Source organism: Ictidomys tridecemlineatus, chromosome 7 (genome assembly GCF_052094955.1).
Source record: "Ictidomys tridecemlineatus isolate mIctTri1 chromosome 7, mIctTri1.hap1, whole genome shotgun sequence".
NCBI lineage: Eukaryota > Metazoa > Chordata > Mammalia > Rodentia > Sciuridae > Ictidomys > Ictidomys tridecemlineatus.
Window position 1 is genome coordinate 13516266 of NC_135483.1, and position 10878 is coordinate 13527143.

The window sequence follows — 10878 nt, forward strand, 5'->3', positions numbered from 1 at the left end:
TGGGGAATATGAAGCAAAAGGGGTTAGTACGTGTAACTAACTCTGCAGTTCATCATGAAGATATGGAACAGGGTGCAGGAAGAGTATAAACTATGATTATAAATTGGAAAGAAGAAAGGAAAGGGAGGAGGAAAAAAAAGAATTTTTAATTCACAGTGTGACTTCACTTGCATCTCTGCTTTTCCAAAGAGGCACCAGGATGCAAAGTGGAAGAGATACAAGCAGCCAGGATATGTTGACTGCAATTTTCTACCACTCCCTGTGCATATGACCTTTGAGCCATAAATTTGTAGCTCCTTCAAGAGACAGGACCTATTTTCCCATCTCTGAAATTTGGGTTGACCATGTGACTTCCTTCAGCAAATACAATGTCATATAAATGATTCTGTGTTAATCTGAATCCTAGGTCTCCAGAGACATGTACTTTTTTTCTCACTTTCTAGGAATCACAGCACTGTCATGAAAACCAGGCTGGCTTGGCACCTGCAGGATGAGAGTCCAGCTGAAGCAGAGCCCAGTTGTTTCAACAGAGAACACTGCAGATTAGCCAGTGCCAGTTGACCCCCGAACTTGTGAATGTAAACAAGAACCACAGAGCTGCCTATTCAACCCACAGTGACTGCAGAAGCATGCATGAGCCCAGCTGAGACCAGAAAAACTGCCCAGCTGATCTGTAGACTTGTAAGCAATATTCATGTTAATAATTTTAAGCACTGAGTTTTAGAAAAGTTTGTTACACAGCTGCTACTAACTAATACACCCATGCAGACAGGCAGACCTGCACCTCAGCATTGTGTGAACTTCAGCAAGGCTACTTACAGACCCTCTCTTAGCTTGAGTTACTGTATCTGTAAAAATCTGGAACCATATCTGGGTACTGTTCCATTTTGGGAGAGAATTCAATGTAATAAATTATAGTAAGTAGTCTTCATCGTTCCCAGCACACAGTGAACAGTGAAAAATTTTGTCCATTACTAGTATTTTTATGAGTAAAATGGATCAAAGTGCCACGGGAGAAATAAAGACATCACACAGGAATAAATTCCATATGACATGCTTCCTTTCACACATCAAAAAGGCGAAATAGTTATTTTCTTTATCTTTTTTTGATTGATGTGTTTATTTTGAGAGAAATCACTTCCTTTACACTCTGCGTACCGGGCACATGTCCAAACCAACACAAAGAGCTTTAGACGATGACACCCTCTCACCTACTTCTCTGTGGCAGCCACATACGCTCTTTGTTTTATAGCTTCTCTTGTGAAGGCTCTTTTTCTGCTTAGTTGATGGTAGGTGTTGAAATTTAAAACCAGTCAGGACCAAGGAAATGACATACTTTTGAGCCCTTCCCAAACAGAAGAAGAAGGGAGCAGCCCCAGAAGGTCTTTTTATAGGAATGTGTTACAACAAAGGCAGAGCCTGAATCTCATACTTTCAAACCACCTTTAGAGAAACACACTCCACTGAGAACCTTGCGTATTTTACCAATCCATACATATCAGCATCCAAAGCAGGGACTTAGAGTCCCTTTTTCTGTAAGGGGGAAGATGTCACAAATTGAAGAGTAATGAGGCAACTTAGCAATGAGAAGGACCTCAGAGTCAACAAGTGGACTCTGCGTTTCACTCACTCATTTCCTTCCCAGGTCTCTCCAAAATCATTTCCTTCACTTACCATTGCTTGTTTTTTTACCACTGAAAACATGGTTCTCTCAGGAAACAGCTTATTTCACTGTTTTTGACATTGTAAGAATAGGATTCAAGCACAGTTAGTTAATTGGGGGAACACTATTCCAGTATATAAGGTAGGAATGTGGAGATCTGCCATCCATGTGGCATGGAAGGAAATGAATACACAGTGTATTCTTAACCAAGTCGTTGCTTCAGGTAACTGGAACTAAATCCTGCGAGGGAACTCTAGGGACCAAAGTTTTTTAAGACGTGCACCTCAGAATTATTTCATCTGGGGAGCCAGGGAGCTGAGGTGTGTATGTTCCAGTTGGAACGGTGGCTGGCTCAATCTGCTAATTCCTGGTGCAAGTGGCAGGCAGGAGTTAATGACCTTTGTCACACCGACACACAAGCTTCAGCCCTGGGGGAAGGAGAATGGCCCTGTAGTTAGGCATTGTCCTTGTGCACACCAATAGGGTAACAGCTGACCAAGACTGGAGCTCCAACAAAGTGTGCTGGAGGCACGGAAATCTACTCTTTGCTGGAGAAGGCACCTGCCATTTTTGTTTCCTGGCATGCTCCCCTTTCGCTTCCCTCTTCTCTGGAGAACTTCTCCTTTCTTTGCATCAGTGTGTAATTTGGAAAGAACTGATCCTAGCTCCTCCTAGATGAATGTTGACCCAAAGATCAGTGCATTGCCCCATCCTATCCCATAATTACCCAGTGCCTCAGACGGATGGTGACCGGTTTACAGTTGGGTATGTGAGCAAACCCAGTTTCCTAGAGGCAATCCTGGGATTTTCTTAGAGCTGTTAAAAAAGGGGCTACAAACTGAAAGGTCGTGAACCCAGACATTCTTGGGGCCTTTTTGTCAAACCCTCAGAATGAAGCCAACAGAAGGAAACATCCTACCCATGCAGTTTATTCAGCTGGTTGTTCTTGGGCTCTGGAAATTGATTGGTTTGAATTGGGTCCTGCCCAAGACACTTATATTAAGTCTCCATCTATCTGCCTTGAGATTTCTTCACATTTGACCTTGGACTGCTCAATAGGGACATAGAGACCAAACCTCACCTCTCTTCCAAATACTATTTCAAAAGAAAGAGAGTTATTTGTTGTAGGCAGTATGTGTTTGTGCAGTGGGTAAAAGATAGGCAAAAGACCTGAACAGACATTTCTCCAAAGAAGACATACAAATGACCAAAGGTGTTTGAAAATTTCTCAGCATTAACAGTCATCAGGGAAAAGGAAATTAAAAAAAAAAACTCATAATGAGCTATCATTTCACACTTGTCAGGAAGACTGTCACAATTTCTCTCTCTCTCTCTCTCTCAATCTATCTATCTATCTATCTATATGATATCAAGTATTAGAGGGCATATAGAGAAATTAAAACCCTTATGTATGGTATATAGAAATGCAAAACAGTGTAGTTACCATGGAAAACATTATGGGCTTCCTAAAAAAAAACTAAAAGTAAGACTACCATATGATCCAGCAATCTCACTTCTGCATATTTATCCAAAAGAATTGAAATCAGGATCCCAAAGAAACATTAGCACTCCCATGTTCACTGAAGTGCTATTCACACAAGCCAAGTTGTGCAAACAGCCCAAATGTCCATTGACAGATGGATAGATAAAAAGGTGAGATGTACACACATACAGTGGAATACTATGCAGCCTTAAAATAAGGAAACTTTGCATTATGTGATGACATGGACGAACCTTGAGGATATTATGCAAAGTGAAATAAGCCAATTGCAGCATGATAAATACTGCATTTTCCCCTTTGTATGAGATATCTAGAGTACTAAAATTCATAGAAATCAAGCCTTTGATGGTGGCTTTCTAGGAGCTGAGGTAGAAGGAGGAAATGGGGAACTAGTCACTGGGCATAAAGTTATAGTTAAGTAAGATGGATGACCTCTGGATATCTGCTGTGCCACTCTATGCCTCTCACCAACAAAGAGGAATTGAATACTTAATGCAGATTTTATGTTAAGAATCTTCATCACAAAATAAGGTCTAAAAAATGACAATAATATAGTTAAAATAAACATGGAAAGTAACAAGATTAAAATAAATTAAACATAAACAAGGGTTTGGAATGCTAACACATTTGGATTTGAAACTTGGCTCAGATGTTTACTAGCCATGTGGCTCAGCGTAAGGCATTTAAATGTTGCAAGCCTTAGCATGCTCGCTATTGGTAGGTCTTGAGCTATACTGTGACTTAAAGTTACTTGTCTCAAATTCTCTCAGTGACATGGAAAGATGGAGACGATAGGGTTGATAATATGTTCAGAGTCTAGCTGGACTCAGAACCCACCAGCATGGAACCCATTTGCTCAACCTTGTTAACAACTCTGGACTTCAGGCTTCATGATCCAGCTGCTTTAGAACAATTCAGGAAGTTTCCTCTGGATGATTGGAGAAGTTACCCTGCCGCACTCTATGGTCAAAGACCGTTGAGCTCTTGATGGTGTCTAAGTTCTGTGCAAGCCCAGAAATACCAGTGCAGCTAGCAGAAGCAGCCTGGGAAGGGAAGTGGGGTCCTCTGAGACCAGATTCCATCCCTCCTACCTAGCTCTGGTTCACAGGGGGGGAGCAAGGAGCCCCAATGTCCTGTGGATGACACAATTTCCACCGTAGGCTTTGTTTTTATTCTCTGTTAAAGAGGACTTTATGCTCGGAACTCCATGGAAGTTTAAAAAGAAAAAAAAAAAAGCATTGATTTTCAGATGAAATATTTCAATCTTGGACTCAGCCCAAGAGGGATTAAAAAAATTTGGCAAGTGGAAGGAAAATGTTCCAGGAGGCTTTTAGAAATGCCAAATGTTCACCAAAAAAATAATTAAACCTTCAGAGTGCCTCGTTTGTGGGCCTCAGTGAGGGTGGGGTAGGGGTTTCTGATATACTCACCTGATCCTGGCCCACTTCCATATTTCCCGAGACATCATAATAATGATCTAAGCTTATGTAGGACTTTATGCTTTCAAAATTCCTTTCCACAATTAACTCAAATCTTTATGATATTACCACTGCAAAGTAAGCAAGGACAACAGGGAAGGAAACTGAGGCACAAGTAGTTAAAAGTGACAGGCCCCAGAGCCAGTTGCCTGTAGAAGAAGATGGTCTTTAGATACAAGACGTAGCTTAGGTGCATAGATGGTGCTACTGTGGTTCGCTGTGTATCTGTACCTTGTTAACTGACAAACTGTGACCCTTGATTGCGCATCCATAAAAATGGGATAGCAATGTGGCGCAGAATGATGTGAGCATCTAATGAGAGGGTGGTAGAAACATTATTTGTAAACCAGAGTGTCACTTAAATGTTATGTGTGATTTAAGCGCAATTTAATCTCCAGTTAAGAATGTAAATGGGAATCCAGTCCATCACCTCTGTCCTGAGTCAGCATTATGACTTCAAATGACCCAGTGTCATCTACCTCAAGTCATCATCACTGGTTTATGGGGGAGCTGGAAGGTTCAGTTGTTCTTCCAAGTTCTATGGGGATTACAGGGCCCAGGGGCTCCTAGGCACTTTCACCCCTCATCGAACGGGGTTGAGCAAGACCCATGTGGTATGTGCTGCTTTTTCTCACAGTGACTTCCTCGGCTTCCCGTGGAACGGCTTCTTATGTAATTTGGAGTGACAGTGTTTAATGCTCAAGAACTGCATAGCGACTGCTTAGGGAATATGACCTATAGGAAGACATCATCCAAGCCCTGGAGGACTCTGTGTTCTCAGAGACATCAAAAGAAAGGCACACCTACTCTTCCAAACATCTGCCAAATCATGTCTACTGTCAACACTGTAACAAATAGGAAAGCAACCAAAAATCAAAACAGTGACTGCACAGAGAAGATTCTCAAGTCCCCAGATGTACCATATCAAGGAACTGAACACATCCACACGATAAACTTCCTATAAATAGATTCTAGCTCTTCATCATTGCATGTCTTGGCTACACATATTTAAAGAGGAAGTAATGCAATTTGGATGTGTATGTTTCCTATCTTCCCAAGTAAACTATGGAAACTGGGACGATAGTTTTATCCATGTATTCCCAAAACACTTGGATAGGGTGGAGGAACATATTTATTAGGACCTTCTTCAGTGTCGCGTGCTGTACCATATTCTTCACATTATTTCACATATTTGAACTCATCCTTAAATTACAGGTATTATCCCCATTGGCAGGCAGAGAAACTGGCTGGAGATGGATAAAGAAACTTATTCAAGGTCACATATTTAATAAATGATAGAACCAGTACTCATGTTTGAATGTTTCTTAGTATATTCCTTAGTTTTTCACAGAGTACAGTATTCATGCCTGACAAATAGGTGTTTATATATAGACATATGTTGTCATATTATCATATCTGAAATAGTTCTTGAAATAATGCTGCTTCTGACCATGATGGTACATCTAGAAGGAGCATTTAAATGCAACATTCTGAACAGAAACAGACTTTTGGAATTCTGTAATTCTAACTTAGGTACCAGATTTTGGACTTCACTGTAATAGACTTGTGCTACTTACCCATTCTGGTAGAGGCAAAAACCACAGATCACAGTCCCAAATTAAAGTGCTCTAAGGATTTTAGATGAATTGATTAGTTAGTCCTTCAAGATGGAAACTACCTCTACTTATATATTTCTTATTTTACAAATTCAGAAAATTAGATAAAGAAAATTTGTCCAAACAGAACTGACATTCATGCTCCGAGCTCCAGGAGTTTGATTTCATTATGCCTGTGATTCTCAAACTTGATTGCACTTTAGAATCACTTGGGAATGTTTCATACTCAGTAAAGCCTCAGTCGGGCCTTAAGAGATTCATATTCAGTTGATGGTGGATGAGGTAATGGAATACATGCTTTTCAAGTTGTCCATTTGTTTCTATGTAAGGTCAAGGCTGGAAGTCAGGCATAAATAGACCATATCTAGGTATATTAGTGCATCCTGTAATCCAGCAATCAGGGAGGCAGAAGAATTGCAAGGCCAACCTGGGCAACTTAATGAGAATCTGTCTTAAAAGTTAAAAAAAAAATTAAAATGGCTGGGGATACAGTTCCAGGGGATAGAACACCCCTAGATTCAATCCCTAGTACCCTAATACCACAAAAATAAAGAAGAAGGAAAGAAAAGAAAAAAAGAACAAGAAAAGAACAGAGTACTGGCTAGGCTTGGTGGTACACATCTGGGATCCCAGTGGCTCTGGAGGCTGAGGTAGTAGGATTGTGAGTTCAAAGCCAGCCTCAGCAAAAGCAAGGCACTAAGCAACTCAATGAGACCCTTTCTCGAAATATAATACAAAATAGAGCTGGGGATGTGAGTTCATCAAGAGTTCAATCCCTAATACCCACCCCCCTCCAAAAGAATGCACTACATATGAGAAAATTGGAACTAAGTGTGTATATGTATTAATTTATAAGCCTACCCTTCTCATTGATTTCTACAAACCAGGTTTTTTGAAGTTTTAATATGAAATTAACTTATAATCCAATTGGTTAAAAATGATTTGGAATGAAAACTGCATGTGGTTTCGATGTCAGACATTGGGCTAGGAACTTTATGTGGCTGATTTCAGTGAATCCACAGAACACGAGGTGGGTATCATTGCTATAGGTCAGGCATGTCAAGCAGATTTCATTTGGCTTCCTCCCAATCTGGTTGATTGCTGGAGCTTGCAGATTTGCTACTCTCAGTGTGGTCTATGGGCATAAATTGGGAGCTTGTTAGAAATGCAAAATCTTAGTGCCCCCACCCTCCCATTCACCTAATTAAAATATCAAGATCTACGTTTTGACAAGATCTCCAGGTGCTTCCATGCATGTTACAGTTGAGAAGCACTGGTGTGAAGTCCTGTCTTGAGAAGATTCACTACTCCCATTGAAGCTGGGATAAACAGGAAAAAGTGCTCTGATAAATCTTCCATGTTTGGCTGGGCAGAGGATGGACCAGCACCTCATGAATCAGGCATTTATCATTTCAGCTTCAAATGCCAACACAGAGGACACTATGCGTAGAGGATGTGTACATAATGGGTTCTTTATTTATCACTGGTCTTTTCTTACTAAACAGCTACTGCTATCCTTCACCAACATGACTTAGGGGACAATGCCTATTTGATCCTGCCTTTTCTGTGCGTTTGGACATTTCTCACCATGCACAGTGTCCACGATGGGAGTGTGCTGATAGCCCTCAAGGTTTGGATTTCTGCTCACAGGCCTTCCTATCCTTGTACAGAATGGCAGCCAGGGTTACCAGCAGCTAGGGTCACCAGCTGTCCTGCTATCCCAGAACTAAGAAGTTTCTGGGGATGAAATATAAGTGCTAGAGCCTGGCTAGTCCTGAGAGGATGGATGGCCACCTGACCTGCAGCCCTCTTCTTTCTCGTGCACGACAGGTCTGTCTTTTCTGCTTGTTCTTACATGTTCTTCTGTGAGATCCACATTCTCTGATTTCTGGTAGTAGACTATTATTTCCAGTCTTTTTTTTTTTCGTCAAAAAACATTACTTACATGTGTAATCCATATTAAAAGCAAATACCATGTGTCCCAGAAAAACGAATCGGTGCTTCCTGCACAGCACAGTTGTGTCCCCTCTTTCATCCTGTTGCCCTCAGCAGCAAGATCACAGGAGTGATTGTCTATTCCGTTTTGCCAAATCCATGTGGTTGAGAATGGCTTGTAGAAGAATATTGCAATTACTTTAGAAGACCTGTGTATTTCTCATCACCTTGTAATTCATATTAATTAGGACCAAGGACCTAATTTTAGGCTATATCCTAGGGCCATCAGTTGTCTGGACCAAGTGGTAGGATTTATTTCCTTTCATATATTAACACTTTCCTTTGATTCTTTAGTGTGCAGTTATAGATGTTCTTTCTGCCACCCTCTTGGGTAATTCCCCGAAAGTGGAGGAATTAGGGTTCCAACCATAAAGGTGAAAACTTTGGGGTTCCCTTCATGTTTGACATTTCATATTTTAGGTGATCAGCATGTTTTAGATTACTGGATAGATGTTTCCATCCTAATCTTTGCAGCTTGTTAGATACATAGCTGAATAGGTTAAATTGAAAAATAACAAAGTCTAAAAGCATGTAGCACTGACTTTCGGTTGGGAAAAAGTGACACTGGCCGATCCCAGCTAGCTTAATTTGGTGATTTAGTTATAATAAATCATATAGAAGGTGCTTGAAAGGTTCAAAATAGAAAATGAAAGTGTTTTCTGCCAATTCTCCCACACTGAAGAATCATTAAGATAATGATTCTGTAAGCTTGGCTTATATAGATGTAAGAAAAACTTCAATGTATTAATAATTAGCCACTTATCATATCAATAGTTGCAGTGGACATGAGAAGACTGTGTGATAATTTGTATAATCAAATCACAGTTGGTTTTTCCTGTTTGAAGTCACATTATGCAAGGGGTTGTCACAGGTGTGGGTAGGACTTTCAGGAGTACATAGAGTATGCTTGCATTGGAAGGGACTTGGGATGACTGGTGGCAACTCCTCCACCTGGCCACCACTTTGCACGGAGCTGGCACGATTCCCTGCTCCCCTCCATACCAGGTTCTTAGTGATCTCTCCCCTAAGACACAGCAGCTCAGCCTCCAGAGACTCAGCTCCAGTTTCCACAAGTAAAAGCAGGCTGAGCTGCTGCTTTGTTACTGTCAATTTTTTTTTTCCAATAAGGAAAACTATACACAAGGAACTCTAATGATTTGCATTGCTTGCTAATTTTTGATAGGCAGGCTTTCATATTCTGTTTATCACAGTCACGTTGCAATGTAATAATATTGTGTCATTCCAATGTTCCTGTCAGTCATCCAATGTTACCTAATCTTCTATTCTTAATTTCAAACAAATTTGGGGAATTATTGTATAGTATTTTGAGCCTGTTGGTACATTTAGTTTTAGATCATTGTGGGAGATCCATTTTTACTTTCTAGGTGTTCATCATTTGGTAGAGACATATTTCTGATTTGGGATATATCTACTCAGCAACAAAAGATGTTAACTGCCAATGGTGTTTGTGCACCAGGTCAGGGCATGGGTAGGCATCTTTGGAATTGATCTATTTTCGCATTTTTACAAGCCTATGACATCTGTGGTCTGAATTGTTGTTATTTCCTTTAATGCCTCAACTTTGGGTAAGCATGATACAATAGAAACAAATATTATGTTTGCTTACTGGGAATAATATAAGATCTTTGGTTAAGTGGGAAATCTACATTTTCATAGTATGAAAAACCACGAATATCTGTAACGATGGGTCTGATAAGTCGTGAGGTAGGCAAACGTATTTGCCCATTGACTGAATCTAGGGCATCATAATGTTGATCTTCCTGCGACATGGTTTGGGTGGTAAACACACTCCTGCCTCTTGAATCCCATCATAAAGCGCTCTTACATGGAAGAGCCTCGCTAGATGGCCAAGGTTGTGGGAAGGGCCTTCTTTGATCTATGTTCCCTTTCACGTGAAGAAGTCCCATGACACTTGTGCTCCCGAGCTCTCTCCATCCCCGACTGCTTTCTCCGCAGAGGAGAAGTGCTCAGTGTTACTTGTGAATTTGGAAGGAAAACTGGAGTACATACAACCTCAGCCCTTCAGTCCCACCACCGCAGCCCACAGAAGGCCTGCTCACAGAGCACGTGCTCTTCCTCTTAACCACACAGGAAATTTTATGAAATGGTCTTAACCAAAACTTGGGGTTTTCCAATATTCCCTAGGCCTGGAGGTACGTCTGTCCACTTCCGGGGCTTTGACTGGGAAGTTCACATGTCTACAGGTGTAAACCCATTCTCCTCAGTGGTGTTTCCTAGACTGAGGGTATTAGGTTCATCTCACACTTGTCCAGAGGCAGGGAGATGTTATAGGGGAGTGCAGAGGGAATGGCTGCAGTCAGCTGAGATCAAAGCCCAGCTCTGCCATCTGCCCCACTGGAGTGGTAAGGATTAAATTAGTTACTACACGTGAGGCATTCTGAACAACACAGGCACAAAGTAAGTATGAGGGTTTAATATTAATGTTACCATTTTCATTGTCCCGGTAGTTCAAAAGGTGTCATTTGCCAGGCACAGTGGCACACACCTGTAATCCCAGCGGCTCAGGAGGCTGAGGCAGGAGGTTTGTGAGTTCACAGTCAGCCTCAGCCATGATGAGGTGCTAAAAACTCAGTGAGACCCTTT

The 10878-nt window shown here is 41.1% G+C and overlaps 1 long non-coding RNA gene across 1 annotated transcript in view; it reads left to right on the forward strand.

Annotated features, from left to right (window-relative positions):
- The first annotated feature begins 448 nt into the window (after positions 1–448).
- The window catches only part of LOC144365279 (uncharacterized), a 33107-nt gene continuing 22677 nt past the window's right edge, over positions 449–10878 (forward strand). Inside the window, exon 1 of the long non-coding RNA XR_013423582.1 lies at positions 449–681. This is a non-coding gene — a long non-coding RNA (uncharacterized LOC144365279). The remainder of the gene's footprint in view (positions 682–10878) is intronic.